We start from the raw sequence: 17,929 nt of genomic DNA, 5'->3' as shown, positions 1-17,929 counted from the left end.
CACAAGGCAATTAAAGAGGACCTGTCGTCTCGGTTTTGTGTGTAACCTGCATATAGGAACATGTAAAGTAGCATTAGGAGCATTATTTATTAGTAGCAATTAGTAGCATTAGGAAATACATAGGTACAATCCTCTTTAATGTTTTACAAACATCACTTTTGCAGAATTGTAGTTGCTTTGAACTGTAAAAAATTATATTATCTGATAAAAACAACCTCTTATTGTTGTTTTCAGATTGAATCATGGCTTCCTCGAGTAGGCGTAAATGTAAGACTAGTCCTGACACCTTCTCTTATATATGTGGCTGTTACACACTTCAATGTCAAAGGAGCAATATTTCATAATTTGTGACACGTGCATATATTGCCTATTTTCAAGTTCCCCTTGGCAATCAAGACAAGAATTGGGCTCCTAATATTGTGTGTCATAATTGTGAGGAAATGTTTCGCGACTGGACAAAAGGAAAACGCAAAAGAACGCCTTTTGGTATTCCCATGGTTTGGCGTGAACCTAAGGACCACAGCAGTGACTGTTATTTCTATCTGATCTATGCAAAGGGCATCGGCAAGAAAAAAAACGGCATATGATGGCATATCCTAATATTCCTTCAGTAATACGACCTATCCCACACTCCCGGTTCCAGTTTTCAATAGTTTTATTTCTTCTAAGGATGAAGAAAGTGAAGATGGTGATCAAATGTATTTTGATAAGAAGCATGAGGAAATGAACGTAGAATCTGAAGGGTCTTCTTCTGATGCTAAGCAGTCATTAACCCCTCAGCAGTTTACCCAACCCGAATTGAATGATTTAGTAAGAGATTTGGGCCTATCAAAGAAAGCAGCCGAGTTATTAACCTCCAGGCTTCAAAAAAAAAATGTACTTCACCGGTCAGCTAAAGTATCCCATTTCAGGAAGTGTGAATATATTTTTGTGGACTTTTTTCCGAAGACAAACACTTTATTTTCTGTCATGATATCAGTATTCTACTTAGCCAGCTAGGTGTTACCACTTATCATCCAACAGAGTGGTGGCTATTTCTTGACAGTTCTAAACGGAGTCTGAAATGTGTAGTCCTACGTAATGGTAATGTTTATGCAGCGGTTCCAATTGGTTATTCAACTCAACTATGAGAAGATTATAATGACACAAAAATTGTCCTTGACTTACTGAAGTATGAGGAGCATAATTGGATCATTTGTGTAGATCTTAAAATGATAAATCTCTTGGTAGGACAACAGAGAGGTTTCATGAAGTATCCTTATTTTCTGTGTTTGTGGGACAGCCGAGCTCGGGAAAAACACTGGACAGGCCGAAACGTGAAGCTCTGGAAGTAGGGATGCAAAATATTGTGAATGAACCTGTACTTGATCAAGACGGGATCATTTTTCCCCCACTTCACACCAAACTTGGTTTAATGAAGCAGTTTGTTCGGGCTTTGAATACAGAAAGTGAATGCTTTCAAAATATTATTTCTTCTTTTCCTGCCTTGTCTTTCGAGAAGATAAAAGCAAGTGTATTCGATGGACCTCAAATTTGAACCCTCATACGTGATGAAGAATTTGCCAAGAAGATGAAAAAAGAGGAGAAAGCAGCATGGCAGTGTTTTGTGGCAGTTACAAAGAACTTCTTTGGCAACAAAAAAGCAGAAAACTATGAACTTTCTGGTTCAAAGGATGCTGTTGGCTTTCTGCGACATTGGATGTAACATGAGTGTTAAGAGTCACTTCCTGAACAGTCACCGTCATAAATTTCTAAAAAATCTTGACGCTGTTAGTGATGAGCAGCGAGAACATTTTCATCAAGATCTGAAGACGATGGAAAACCGTTATCACTGGCGATGGGACAAAAAATATGATGGCAGACTACTGTTGGAGAATCAAATGAGATTTTACTCAAGTACACAAACTCAAGAGCTACACACGCAAATGTTTGCCTGAATAGAATTTAAATAAGTTTTGTGCAAATTTTATGATTAAAATAAGTGTTCTAAAATGTTTTATTTTTAAATTGTAGACAAATTCTGATGTAATCATATTTTTTAGTGTATTAGTGTATTTTCTGCATTACTTTTTCACAAAGATGATGCCAAAGAAGACATTCTACTTCATTATGTTAAACTAAATGTTGAAATTTTTACAATACGAAAACCTAAAATCTTGAATTGTAAAAAAAACTGCAGCTTGCAGGGAGAAACTAATCTCAGATTTGAGATCAGAACACTCGAATTAAGAACAAGTGTTTTTGTGGAAATAACAAAAATTGTTCCCCAGTGAATAATTTTATTATCTAAGAAAAATTCTAATTCCAAAGAATTCCCCAAAATTCTTGCATTTTGATGCAGTTTTTTTTTTAATATTACACTGTTTACTGATCGGCTTCATTTATTTGACATTTTGATAGCTCTGACTCTGACAAATGCAGCAATACCAATTATGTGTATTTTTATGTTTTTTAATTACTTTATTTTTAATGGGACAAATGGGGGATAAATAAAATTTATATTTTTTTTCCTATTTTTCAAAATGCATGTATTTATTAGTTCCTTTAGGGGACTTGAACCTGCTATCATCCAATCACTTGTTCTATACATTGTAGTGCATCAGAACTGCTATGTAGATTGAAAATTGAGGTCTCCTATGAACAGAGCTAAATGTTGGATTTCACAGAATTGTCATGGGAAGCACTTGGGTCTTCAGCAGACCCTGGCTATCATGGCAACACAGGATCACTTCACAGGCGCGCCGATGGGCTCATGGAATGACGCACTCCCCTGTCGGCGTGTTGGCGGGTGTTAAAATGTCACTTTTAGAGATTTACGATTAAAGAGGTTATAGAACCCTCTCCAGCAATGATGGTCATCAGTGACTGCTATGATGCCGATATGCCATGGTAGACTCCCAACAAGTCACTTTCTCATTAAGTTTATATATATGACTTGAATAGAAAATAAAATGGTTGTTCCAGATGAAGGAAAACCTAGGTTTTATGTTTGACTCCCCAAGGACAAGTTCACAGTGTTTTTTTTCTGACGCTCAAAAAGTCTGTTTTACAAACAAAAACCGCTTCTGGAATATCTCTCTCTCTCTGAGCTTTTGTTAACTTGAATCTTCTTTTTCTATGCATTTTTTACCATTTCTAGAGTGCTTTTTCAACATTTTTTTCTGCCAGCATTATTGGAGGTCTTTTTAATGTCATTTTCTGGATGATTTTTTTTCTAGTAGACCAACAAGACAAGACAATCACTGATCTCGGGGAGACCAGCCAGAGAAAACACTGCCAGCAGCCAACAAAGGCCCTCAAAACAGTAAAATCCTAGGTGCATTGCTCCCTGGGAAGTATGCAAATCAAAAAAGGTCCGTGGAGCCTCTGTTAGGAGTCTCGACACAGAAATAGCCAGATATCCCTCCGGGAAGGACCTAGCCAGGGAGTGGCTCTTTTTAGGAGACCACCATAACCACCATATTAAGTGGCCCTTTCAGTCAATATCCCACTCTTTGACGAGTCCAAAGGCATTGCTCCCACCTAGCCAGAATCCTACTCCACACTGATGAGGGGCAACACCCCGAAACAGCTGTCTGTGGAGGGATACCTGGCCTTGGTATTTGCTTTGTCATATCTTTGAACTCGTCAAAGAGTTGGATATTGACTAAAAGGGCCACTTAATATGGTGGTTATGGTGGTCTCCTAAAAAGAGCCACTCCCTGGCTAGGTTCTTCCCGGAGGGATATCTGGCTATTTCTGTGTCGAGACTCCCTAACAGAGGCTCCACGGACCTTTTTTGATTTGCATACTTCCCAGGGGGCAATGCACCTAGGATTTCACTGTTTTGGGCGCCTTTGTTGGCTGCTGGCAGTGTTTTCTCTAGCTGGTCTCCCCAAGATCAGTGATTGTTTTAAAATTATTTTTCCAGCATTTGTAAGAGTTGATCTGCTAAAAATAAAAAACAGAAGAAACAATACAGGGAAACACATCCTATAGGTGTTTCCTATGAAAATCTAAAGAGTGTGAGGTAGCGGTTAAAACACTGAGAAACACTGAATTTAGTGATGTGTCACTTATCAAACTGTGGCTGTTGTTTACTTATATTGAAGGTTTTATCACCATTCACATTGCTCAGACTACACCAGCTACAACAGTGAATGAGATCTAGTCACGCCTCCAGCTCACCGTCAATAGACAATGTATACAGAGAACTGTGGTGTGGGTGAGTTTAATTTTCTGACCTCTGCTATATGCTAGATCTAAAAATTCTCATTCTGTCACAATTGCTGCACACAGTAAACTAAGTGGCACATTGTAGGAATCAGGATCTCTGCCCCTACATTATGCTGCTCTCAGATGATGCAGTAAAAACCTGGTGACAGATTCCCTTTAATAGTTTTACTCCATAAGTTAACATGAACTGAAATGCTGTTGAATCAAATAGATAACCAATGTTTTAGGCTCTCCTGCATATAACAAATGTGATTGAATGGTTTATGTTACACCAGCTAAAAAAATAGGTATTTATTGATATGGAAATTTGCTGGTAAATTTAAAGGGAACTTGTCACCAGGTTTTTCCCTTATAAGCTGCGGCCACCACCAGTGAGGTTTGATATACAGTATTCTAAAATTCTATATATAAGAGCCCAGGCCGCTCTGTATAAAGTAAAAAACACCTTTATTATACTCACCCAGGAGGCGGTCTGGTCCGATGGGTGTCGCTGATCTCGGTCTGGCACTTCCTCTTAGGCCTGTTTCACAAGTCAGTGGAAAACACAGACGCTCTTCACTGACGTGTAAAACATGCACATGTCCCTCTGTGTGCCATGATTCACGGCACACGTGGGTTGTCTAAGTGCAATCCGGGCTCCGTTCTACGTGGTCCATGATTGCACATAGAGATTAACTCACCTGTGCCCGCTCCCGCTCTCCATGGTGCTGAACGCTCCCGCGGTGCAGCATCCGGCCGGCGCTGACCTCCGCAGCAGCTGCTTCCGGGTCGGCTGTGTTGTGCATTCATGAATATGCACGACAGTAATGAGCCGGCTCAGAAGCAGCAGGCAGAACAGGCTGCAGAGAGCGCGGCTGAAGTCGGGTAAGTAAAAATGATTTTTATTTTATAAGCACGTTTTTTTTCTGGCACGTGTTTCACGGATCACACCACTGCGTGGTCCGTGGGACATCAGTGATGCCAGAAAAAAATGGACATGTCTCCGTGCGGCAATCATGGACACGCGGGTACACCGCACGGAGACACGTTCAGTGACAAATCACTGATGTGTGAGCAGACCCATTGATTATAATGGGTCTGCGTATGTCAGTGATTCTGGTATGTAGAAATAAAAGCACAAACGTACCAGAATCACTGACGTGTGAAACAGGCCTTAGCTGCGGTCGCCGTCCTCCTTCCCAGCACAGTGTGGATGACTCGCCCTATGTTATCCACACAGTCCGTCTTTGCGGTCCTGTGCAGGCTCACTTTGATCTGCCCTGAGGACAGATCAAAGTACTGAATGCGCAGATGCGAAGAAAGGTTAAAGACTGCAGCAACACAATGCTGGCTAGTGTGAATGACATAGGACACATAATCCACACTTGGCTCAGAAAAAGGAGGATGGTGATTGCATAAATGGAGGAGGCGCAGACCCACGACCAGTGACATCCATCGGACCATACTGCTCCCTAAATGAGTATAACAAAGCTGCTTTTTAAATTAAGCCTGGGCTCTTACATACAGAATTCTGCAATGCTGTATATAAGGACTTTCAGGTGGTGGCCACCCACAGCTATGAGATAAATCTGGTGACAGGTTTCCTTTAAAGAGACTAATGTCACTGAATACGGATGATATAAGCATAGATTAAAGATTATGACTACATGATTAAGAACTGAAATAAAGTATTGGAAATAACCTTCATGCATAAACAAGAAAACCTTGCTCCATGGAACTAGTCTGATTGCCGTATGTGGAGTCAGGAAAGAATTTTTTCCCCTAACATGGACCTTTCTGTCTGCCGCATGGGGTTTTGCTTTCTTATGGATCAACATGTTAGACTATAGTATTAATTTGATGGACTTACATCTACCTTTAACCTCAAAACACATGAAACTATGAGAAAACACATGAAAGACCTATTACCCTTAGAAATATCTAATGGTATTTAACATGTTTTCACAGCACATTATTATATACATGAGATAGATTAATTTGTGTTTCTCACAATAGATCTTAATGATGGATTTCAGCATTATTCACTGCTAGAAATGAAGAGATCAGCAGCAGCAGCTATCCTATGGCTCCAAAGATGTAGAAATATCTATATTTTCCTTTAAATCAGAATGCTGATAGATTAAATGGCTTCTGTTTGCACTGGAAACAACAATTACCCGTGAGGAATTGGGCACAGACTAGATGTGGCAGGGGGCAGAAGTCAGGGCACAGTACAATCCCAGGCTTCAGTCACAAAGATGCCTTTTGTCCGTCCCAGCAGATTTCATGCTAAGCTAAAAGCTCTGATAAGATTACTCTGCAAATGTAATTTTGAGCCACATTGTTTTTGGCAGCAATTGGACAACAACATTGCCAGTATGACTTGTGCCAAAGCTGTCGTAAATGTATTGTAATCCTGACAATGTGCGATTAATTTTCTTCATAAAAAGCAAAGCTAGTCAATAGATATTATGTCCCTATTGTTTGAAACAACAGAATCTAACTTTACGGGTAGACGGATAGGTCTTATCTATTATCTGACACTATACTGTAATATAAGTATATAATACTTGTCTGTAAAAGAGTGCATGCATTTGGTGACACCACTGAAACATACCATGAATCAAGCGGTGGGCAAAACACTTAAAAAAAGGGCCTGATTCATTAAAACCGGCATTGTACATTAATGAAGGGGAGTTTATGAGTAGGGACATCTTATCCGTGGCATGTGACTCTTTGCACCTTGTCTAAAAAGCCAGTAACACTTCTTGTGTAACAAATGCCACCTTAATGATGAATTCGATCGACTTTCATTGCCAATTCCCATCTTGGTCTCACACCCAAGTTCCACCTATTTTAGCATAGCTGCTAAAATCCACATGAAAAGCCAAAAGTTATAACTAGTGATGGACGAGCACTGAAATACTTGAATGCTCGATACTCACTTTGAGCTGGTCAGATGCTTGGACAAGCTTGACACAAGTAACGAGAATTATGGAAAGTCAATGATTGGCCTGTTCAGGTTTGGGAGTTTTTCAGTACAAAAACGTTTTATCCTCCAAGTGAGCCAGAAACTGCGAATGCCTCACCCTGTGGTGTCTGCACACATCATGCAGTGATGCAAGCCTGTGCGGTTTGGTCTTTGATTCACAGACAAAATATTCGAGCACCTGAGATACTCGGCTGAGCTCCACGAGTATCCGAGCATTCTGATGCTTGATCAAGCAACAAGCAGGGCAGGGCACACTCGTTCATCACTAGTTGTAACATATTTGAACAACTCCACATTGAAGTGGCAAAAGGCTTGCACAAAGTGTTTTACACCAGTTTTCTTCCATAAGCACTTTGATAAATCATGACTAAAATCCTTATCTGCAGAATTAACACATCCTTGATCCTTTGCAAGGTTACAAAGTATCAAAAAATGTTGATCTAAACTTTCAAGAAAACATTATTTTGAATCCAGTTACAAAATTTGGTTCTTAATGAGAGCATATAATGAGAAACACCTCTATATTTAATATAGATAATATATAATATCACAGAGGACCATTTACAACCAATGTTGCCTTAAAAAGATACAAAACCTACAAAGCAAAGAGATGTGTACCAAATCCAGAATTACCTTCTTCAAATGCAGCATATAAATATTTGACCAATATCACTATGTTTTTTAAGAATTAAGGAAATGCTTTTTTCCAGTTGAGTTCCCCCGACTTTCTTTTGCACAGGAATAAATTCCATGTCTCCTAGCTTAGAATATATCTGCAGTCATCACTGCTAGCTCCTCTCTACTTATTCTATATCAAAACAGGAAACCTACTGGGAATCGCAATAAGATTCTCTAAAAAATATTTAGGGTTCTAGACTTGTTAAAAAAAAAATTGCCAATGGTGATTTTCACATGCCATTACTTTCATGCCATTCCATACAATTACAGTTGGTAAGTACCAATGGTGGATGGGCTCTCACACAGATCTGCGTTGCTGTCAGGTCCCTTGCCATTCCACCCGCACTGCAGTTCTCATACACAGATAGAGCTCCAGTCACCAGAGAGAGCCAAACACTGTAGAATGAGGGGGAATCTGACAGTGATACAGATTTCTATGTGAGAGCCCATTCACTTGCCAACTCTAATTCTTTGGGGTCTGCTAAGTGCGATTCTTTTAGGAGGTGGCTTTCTTTTGGGGGTAAATTAGCAGTACAAACAGAGTAATAAAATTAAGCAGGTAATTTAAATCTTTGTAAATATGGTATATACCCACCACTATAGGACTGGTCCTGCACCACGAGAATAACAGATCAGATAAGAAAATGTGCATCTGAACCAATAATGTGATTAAACACAAAATGTTGATGTTCTAGAATGTTAACACATGATTACATTTCAAAAAAAAATATTTTTTTTGTTCAAGAACCAATGTGGATTGTGGTTCATGGGAAAATATAAGACATTTCCTGAACATAAGCCGTAGCACATCTTTCAGAGCAAAAAATAATATAAGACCTCGTCATATTTTCGGAGAAACACGATATCAGTATTTGTAAACCAGAATAAAACCTACAGAAGGTATAAAAAGATTTCCACCTTATATGTTTTTGGGACAAATTCCTGGTTTTGGCTCATATACAGCAATGATAAAATACTGACTAAAATACTGTGAGAAAAGCACCTTGTGAATGAGACCTTATTTTTATTCATTAGGGCAGCAGGATGGAGGAGTGCACAACAATGCCAGAAAACGTAGGAACCAAACAGAGTTCTAAAAAGGTTATTTCTTCTTTTGCACTCATGATTGTACAAAGCATGAAAGTGAGCAAAAACTGTACCTGAGTAAAGAACCCCAAATATTCTCTTGGGCACTACAGTGATGTGATCAGCGGATTGCAGTACATTCTTCCACTGCCAGTAGGAATCTGAAAACTGCAGAAGAGAAAACATTTGTAAGGTTAAGTATGGCTCTACTTGTAACAGCGTCGTATAAGGCTGTATGCATTGTGCTGAAAATAAAGTGATTATTGGCGTTACTCTGACTATCAGAATATATTTATCCACTTTGATTACAACTGGTATCTGCCAATTTAAAGTTGTAAAAGCCATAAGAGGTGCATGTTCCCATGCGGAGATAGGAATATGCATACTCAAAATGAATACGTTGCAATTAGTGATGAGCGAGCACTACCATCCTCAAGTGCCCGATTCTCGTAACGAGCACTTGGTGCTCGAATGGACTCAAGGATTTACAATATAAGAGGTTTGATGCAGAGCCAATAAAACAGCTAGATAGTATGGAATTTCTTTCCAAATTTCAAAGTAGTGAACTTTCTACTGTTTGGTTTTTTTTTTTAATGTTCTACCACTTAAAACAATTAGGCTATGTGCGCACGATGCAGTTTTGTATTGTCGACCAAAAACGCACCCTGTGCCACAAAAACGCGCCTTGTGCCAAAGCGACGTACCTTGTGCCAGAAAGACTTACCTTGTGCCAGAACACGCATAGAACAGCATGCGGTTTTTGCATGTTATTGTCCCATGCGGTTTTTTTTGTAAAATCAATGGCTGGAAGGGCTAAAAAATGCAGTACCAAAATGCACGAAGAACTGACATCACAATCTCCTAGGAATGCCGTCTCGCAGTTGGCGTTCGCAGGAAATTCATCATTACAAACACAAAGGTCATCAGCTGACCCCTGGTTGTCATGACAACCCATTGGTGCCCAGCGATCATGTCACAGTAACGCCGATGGGAACAGGGAATGACGTGCTTCCCCTTCGGCATGTGTAATATCCCACTGTCAGAAATTGGTTGTTGGATTTAACTGGTTAACAGCTGTGGGCGAGTCTCCAATCCACCCACGCTCTTAGAGACACATGATAGCTGATCACATCAGCTATCATGTGCAGGGAAAGATGCAGGCTCGGTGTGAGAGCCCGCATCAAAGTCAGAGAGACAATATATGACGTAATATACTTAAAAAATTGTGAAGGGTTTAAAGAGGACCTGTTATCAAGCTGAAAGTGGGTAATTTTCACTCATGTATTATTCCTACATCTCTTTTGAATATCACGTTGTTTTCCATTTTAAATCTGCCATATGGTTCCAGAGATCTGGGGATTTTTATTACATGACCCCAACAAACAAATTTTTATGGTCTTCAAAAAGGACAGAGAATCCTATGAGCAATTCTCCCATGGAAAAGACCATACATGTACGGTACAAGTCACTCAGCGGTCAGGTGATGAATGTGTATTACAGCCAGCACCTGATTCTAACAATAGATTGTTAACCTGTTAAATCCCACTGTCAAACTCTGAACAGCAGCATTAACATGTGTCGGCAGGGGGTTGCACCATTCTAAATGTTCATCGGCATACACGTTACACGATCGGGAGTCGTCGATGGGTTGCTATGACAGCCAGGGGTCTATTAAAGCCTGTAGCTGGGCTTCAAAGGAGACTATGATTTTCATTATATGCAGCAATGCTCTCGAATTGCTGAATATAACGTCAAGCGATCAGATAGCAACTTCAAATCCCCCAAGGGAACCATTAAAAACTGTGAAGAGTACAAAAAAGTTTGAAAAAAATCTGAGAAAACCCAAACCCATAAAAGTTCGAATCATACCCTTTTGCCTAATTAAAAATATAGATGATTAAAAAAAAAAAAAACACATATTTGGTATCACCGAATTCATAAAAGTCCGCTCTATCAAAATATAACAATAATTAACCACTTCACGACCAAGGATGTACTAGTACATCTTTGGCTGTCCCATTACCTCGGGATTCTCACCCCACGCATGTCTGCTGATCTGATAAGCAGACGTGAGGATAATGGTTCGGGTGGATCAAACTGACAGCGGAATATAATGCACTCGAGTGAGGATTGCAGTTCCCCGCAAACACCGGCGGCTTGTGACACGATCACAAGGAGCCAATGTGTTGTCATGGCAGTGTAGGATCAGCTGATTACCCCTGTTGTTGTCATTAACCACCTTCTGTGAATGCTGACACTCACAGGAACACAGCATTTCTGCTGATTAGAGCATTGCTGAAGCATCGCCCTGATTACCAGACGCAATCAGACAGTGAAACCATAAAGTCCCCTAAGGAGACTAGTAAAATTCATATATAAAAAAAAAAGTTTAAAAAATATTAAATTTAAAAAAAAAAATAAAAACTAAAATTTCAAATCATCCCCTTTTTCCTAGTTGAAAATAAAGCAATAATTATAAAAAAAATGCACATATTTGGTATAGCCGCGTCCCCTATAGTGTTGCCTGGTGATCGGTGAACTGCCTCCTGGCACTAAGTTTAGCTTCAACGTGGTGGCCCAGTAGTATGGAACTTGCTGGGCCCCGCTCCCCACTGTGGCTAAGTGTGGGAGCCTGCTCTCAGGGCTCAAGCTTGGGATTTTCTGGATCGTTTTGGATTGGAAAGTTCTATCCCCCTCGTTGCGCTAATGCCCCGATTCTGGAGCGGGTGGGAACAGATCATAAAGGCTCAGTTTTCCTCAGGTGAATTGTCATGTTACCTGAAGCTCCCGACCTCCTCTCTCTCACTCTCCCTGACTACTCACACACTGACTACACTCGTCACCTCACCTTCCTGACCCCCCATGTGGGCAACTCTATTCCACTCAAGCCGTCCACTGGTGTGCCTGGTGGGTGTGGTGCAGAGTGTATCTAGGGTTTGATTTGCGGTTGGAAACAACACTATTTAGATAGAGACCCAGAACCATGAGGGACTTGGAATACTGCGTCACACTTACATAAAGTAAACTCTACATGTTTGGCATCTACAAACTAAAATTGTGTGAGATATGTGAAATTCTAATTATTGCAGTGACTCGCTAATAGTAAAATACAGTATATGATTTGCACTGCAGGCTGAAAAAAGCTACATAATATGGACTTTGGCCCGGACAGTGACACACTTTGTGCAGCTAAACATTATGCTGTACTGCTGTCAGAAGCTCCCTAATGTTAGTGAATGCCATCGCACAGCCATGACACCAAAGAGGAAAAATCCAAAATCATTTGGATTTCTTGCATCCTGCATTATAGCATTGATTTAGAATATATTGCGATGAAGGAGCAGTGTAACCCTATCTTTGGTCTGTTGTGACCAAAATTATTGTGTAGTCCAGCCTAAGGACTAGTGCACATGACTGGTTTTCTCTTCTGAGTGCTATCCATTGTTTTCATGAGTTAGTACTTAAACCTATGACTACTTTTCCAGCAGCAACGTGATGAACCAAAAACATCCATCTTCTAGTACTCCTCAATATGTTTGCAGATGAAGAATTCCCACTATTCGCGGGTGTGACTGTGCAGCTGTATTCTCTATGAGCCTATAATGGATTGTGACATACACAACCTCCTGGTCAGCACCCCCTCACCTTCCCTAACTTCCTTTACCCTATACTGTATAATACTATGTGCACTTGTCTCTCTTTTTTCCGTTGTGGCTGTATACATGTCACATTTTTATCTGAGTGTCCAATGAAAATCAGCAATGCAATTCTATGGGTCCTGAGATAAATTGAACCGCACTTAGAAGACATTTTCACGGGCTGACAAAATGGAGGAGGAAAGTGGAGAACCCTGTTTTTTACTCTCTACATACAAGACAAACTAATGCCATTCTGATCAGACTCTTTTCAAATTCTTATCAAAATCTAATGCCGGAGTCACACTTGAGTGTGACTCGTGCGAGTCGCGCATCGCATCACCGACACGGCAGCACACTCTCCTGGGTTGGCTGCATGTATGCCGCTGAGATGCTCCTTTCTGGACAGCATCAAGCTGTACCAGGTGATGCGATGCAAGACTCACGCCAGGTACGCGTGAGTCACTCTCAAATGTACAAACACTAACCTCTGATTGTCACTCGGTCAGCGTAGGGGTAATTATACGAACACTATTTGCCCGAGCAGCAACAAGAGGTACCCTAACAGAAGACCTAATCAAATAAACTTTATTAAATTATATAAATGGACAAAGAATAAAATTGGCAGCTGGGAGGCCAAATCCGTATTAGATGAGTGCAGCTGCCGATTGGATACACCTGCCTATGAAGTTCAAAGCTCAATGAGGTTACAAAACCAATTTAGTGCTTTAGTAAGTCAGTAAAAAGTAGTTAGGAGTGTTCAAATCAAGAAATTGATAAGGGTGCCCATACTTTTGCACTGGTCAAATTTTGTTTAAATGCGGATTGCACATTTTCTGTTAGTACAATAAACCTCATTTCAATCCAGAAATATTACTCAGTCCATCAGTTATTAGATATATGAAAGTGAAATAGCTGTTGCAAAAACCCAAATTGTTATAAAGAAAAAAGGTTAACATTAATAGGGGTGCCCAAACTTTTTCATATGACTGTATATAATTTAATAAAGTTTATTTGATTAGGTCTTTAGTTAGGGTACCTCTTGTTGCCCCTCGGGCAAATAGTGTTCACTCTCAAATGTGACTCCGGTGTAATCAGAAAAATTGGACCATTTTTCTTAGATGTGGGGAAAATAGTTGGGTGAAACTATAGGTACAGGTAAAAGAGACAGTATTTTTCATGGTATGTTTTCAGGGTGTTTTTGCTTTTACTGAAATGCTGATACCAGCTATTCTTTAAATTGGTTTGCCAATGTTTTTAGAATATAGGCAAAAATTACACAAAAGCAGCTGAGCTCATCAAACACTGGCTCCCCCTAGCTACCTGTTTTTGTTTTTTTTTGCTTTTTTTAAACAGGCTTTAGCAATGACGTCACGATAAGTACACTGGGACTCAGTGTTCTCGTTCTGTCTACCTCGCCATGACCGGTGAATCCAGTGGTTATCAGGAGCGGTCATATGCGCTGTGGTTATGATGTCAACCATTGAATGATGTCAATAAGGACAGAAGCAACGGAGATCTAGCACAGGAGCACAGGGAGGGGGGCGTCTTATTCTCTACATTTGCACTCCTACTGGGAAATAAAAATTAACAGTGGACAAGCTGTTTAAGGCCTTTTTCACACATCCGTGAAAACCACTCATGTTTTCCACGAATGTGTAAAAGGTGTGTATTGCCCTCTGCGTGCCTTGATTTTGGCACAATCCATGCTAACAGACGGAGAACAAAAACTTTCTGCTCACTTGTCCCTGGCGCTGCTGTCCGTGGTGATGATCTATGGTGTCCGGCCCTGCCAACTCCCCGCTGCTGTTTCTTCTGGTCATCTGTGCCGTGCATATGCGATGAGCATAGTGAGCGGAGGTCGGAGGCAAGTGACAACGGCGGCAGAGCCAGCAGGGCTGGAGAAGGTGAGTATAGAAATTCGTTTTATTTCACAGGCACGTGTGTTTTCTCCGGTATATGTCACACTGATGTAACACGGATCACATCCGTGCTGTATGTGTGACACCCGTGATGCTGGAGAAAAAACAGACATGTTTACATATTGAGAACATGGACACACGTATGCTCTACCTGGACACATGGTCTATGGCAAAACACACACGTGTGCCCAAACCCATTGATTTTAATGGGTCTACGTGTGCCTGTGTCTCCGGTACGTGTGAAAACGGATGTCACATGTACCGGAGACACGGATGTGTCTGAAGGAGGCCTAAGAGAGAGGAGAGAAGCATGAGAAAGTGCAAAAATTCCCTGCACCTTGAGGTGCATGCTGCTATTTCTCCCTCCAAGATTGGAATAGTGGTGCATGGTATATGGGCTGACGGGGTTTGAGTGCCAGGATAGCTTTTAAGCTCCAGTCCAGCTCGTAGATAAAGCCTAAATGAAAATTATTACAAATACTAGGAAAATAGATGACTTAATTGTTTCCCTTGCAACATTTCGTGAGCCATTAATGGATGAATCCTGTTAAGAGCAACATATACAAGAGTCAGATCTATATCACATGAACATACCTATACTGCAGTTTTTATTTGAAATGTTTTCTACATGACAGTATAGCAAGGCAATCACATCCACACGAGTGATGAGACGGCTGCTGTGCCAAATGAGAACAAAAGCTACCGAAATAAGAGATGCTGATTATAAAGCAAAAGAACATTATAAGTAGCTTAAAATCAAGGAAATAAAAAAACATTCAAAGATGGAAAAAGCAGAAATTCACAGTAAAATGTAGTTTTAAGATTAGGTAAAGGAATCAAAAGTAAAACTGAAGCCATAATGTTTCACAGCTTCTGGCACGGAAAGAACATTTTGTTACTTGGTACAGGATGATATCTTGATAGAAGAACAAGTAACTTGACACCGTAGGCTATGTTCACATCACGTCTGGGATGCCGGTGTATGGCCATTGACTATGAAGATTCTGAAGGAGTCACCGTGTGCTTGGTCTTGCATTATTTTGATTGTATTCATCTAGTTGAGTTGGGTACCAAGATGTAGTCGATTACGTCTTGCTGCCCATCTCAAATAAAAAATGAAGCATGACAGAGCACACTGACTGTGTCTGCATCATTATAGTCAATGGCCTCATCAGCGCATACGACCAAATCCTGTTTGGAGGGGCACCGGTATAATCCCCGACAGAGCCACTGACCATAGGGCCAAGCTCTAAGTGAACGTAGCCTAACCTGACATGCAATAATGTGTTGTGTTTGGGTATATTCTCACGCTGCAGATTTTTGTAGACGTTTCTGCGACTGAAAACACAGTTTCTTTCATATGCCTAGGGTTGTTTCATAGAAATGAAATAGTTGCAAAACTTTCTGCAACAAAATCTACATCAAGTGCGCAACATGTGAACACATCCTTAGGTGTCAAGTTATAGTATTCAGCATCAAGATATTTTATAATAATTTATTAAAAGTGAGGATGACTTTCTCCACAAATGTGACAAACATACAACAGCAGAAAGCTATGTAATTGCGTTTTCAAGTCCTGCATATGCCAAAAGAACAGTCAGTTAGCTTATACAAATTCAATCTGGAATTTGTTGTATTCACCTGGAGATTTACTGGATATGTTGGATTTACTGTCAGGTTGAATAACACTATTAACCTGCAGATATGGGGTTGATCTGCAGGTTAATATAGTTGGGAAGTAGCTCGGCTGCTGCACTGAAATCATGGCTCTGAGGAGAAAATGAACATTATTCCTCCTGGAAGCCGCTGGCTTTCAGTCATGCAGGCATGCCAATGTGGCTCCAATGACTGCTCAGTATACCATTAGCAGCGGTTGGAAGCACGCCCCAGCAATTTGATTGACAGGTAGCTCTGCACCGATACACTGCAGAGCAAGCTGTTAGTAAAAGTGTTAGGCATGCTTCCAGCTGCTGCTCTCAGTACAGTGAGTGGTCACTGTACCCGCATCGGCATGTCTGCATGACTGAAAGCCAGCGGCTCTTGGAAGGAAAAAAGTTCATAAACTGCACTTTGAGTAAATCTTTCTAATGCTATTAACCTGTAGATTACTCCTATATCTGCAGGTTAATACAATTATCCAACATGACAGGTTCCTTTTATGCTTAACCCCTTATTGACATAGGACATACCGGTATGTCCTATTTCGGCTCCCTAACTTTGATGTGGGCTCACAAGCTGAGATCGCACTTTTCCCTGCACATGTCGGCTGATCTGATCATCCTACATCTGCCTCTGTTAACTAATCCCGCTGCCATTCTCTGGCGGCAGGGAGCATGTCATTTCCCGCTCCCAATAGCGGCCCGTGACGTTAACGCAGGGCAATGATGGGTTATCATGAGAGCCAGGGACCAGCTGATGACTCCTATGTCTGTCATTACAAACTTCCTGTGAACGCCAGCGTTCATAGAAAGTCAATTGCCGATGCACTGCTCTGTACAATACAACAGACTTGGAGAATCACAGCTTCAAGTCCGCTAAGGGAACTAGTAAAAACAATAACAAGTGGGGAAAAAAAGTTTTAAAAAATATGAAGAAACCCCCCACAAAAGTTCAAATCACCCCCTTTTTGCAGCACTAAAATTAAAATATATATATATATATATATATATATAAATAAATAAAAATTATAAATATATATGGTATATCTAATATATAAAGCTGAGTGTAGGTGTATGTATGTGTGTATGGCCGCTAAAGGAATTCACACTGTCGCATTTATAATCACAAAATTTTGCACAGACACCTTATTTGACTCTAGGGAACCTCAGACTATGTTTTGAGGAAAATCTAACCTCACCGTTTACAGTTATTCACCAAAAAACCTGCTTACATTAAAGTCAATGGAGCTGGAAGCTACAGGTCATTAATAGGAGCTCTGATTGGTTGCTATAGGCAACAAAGGACTTTCTTAGTATAAGAACCTTATGTGTGAGGTAATATGATTTCTGTGGAGAGACAGAGACAGGCAGACAGACAGACAGACAGACTGAGAAATAGACAGGTAATGAAATAGACAGACAGAGAGCGGCAAACATGGAACGAGATAGAGACGAATAAAGGCAGACAGGGAAAGAGGAAGACAGACAGAGACTGACAGGGAAAAAGGTAGACAAACAGCGACAGAAAGACAGGAAAAGAGACAGATAAACAGAAAGAGACATACAAACAAAGACAGACAGACAGGGAAAGAGACAGACAGACTGAGGCAGACAGGGAAAGAGACAGACAGGGACAGACAGAAAGGGAAAGAGGCAGACAGACAGGACAGAGGCAGATAGGGAAAGAGACAGACAGACAGGGAAAGAGACATACAGATAGAGACAGATCGGGAAAGAGACAGACAGGGAAAGAGACATACAGCT

General features: G+C 40.6%; 1 protein-coding gene across 2 annotated transcripts in view; it reads right to left on the bottom strand.

Moving 5' to 3' along the window:
• APBA2 (amyloid beta precursor protein binding family A member 2) overlaps positions 1-17,929 on the bottom strand; it is a 596,113-nt gene that overhangs the window by 490,654 nt on the left and 87,530 nt on the right. For both annotated transcript variants that reach the window (XM_075345685.1, XM_075345686.1), the window contains exon 2: positions 9,025-9,118. The gene's annotated coding sequence lies outside the window, so the exon portion shown is untranslated. The remainder of the gene's footprint in view (positions 1-9,024; positions 9,119-17,929) is intronic.

This window comes from Anomaloglossus baeobatrachus, chromosome 4 (genome assembly GCF_048569485.1).
Source record: "Anomaloglossus baeobatrachus isolate aAnoBae1 chromosome 4, aAnoBae1.hap1, whole genome shotgun sequence".
NCBI classification, from domain to species: domain Eukaryota; kingdom Metazoa; phylum Chordata; class Amphibia; order Anura; family Aromobatidae; genus Anomaloglossus; species Anomaloglossus baeobatrachus.
This window is presented reverse-complemented; position numbering and strand designations above follow the sequence as displayed.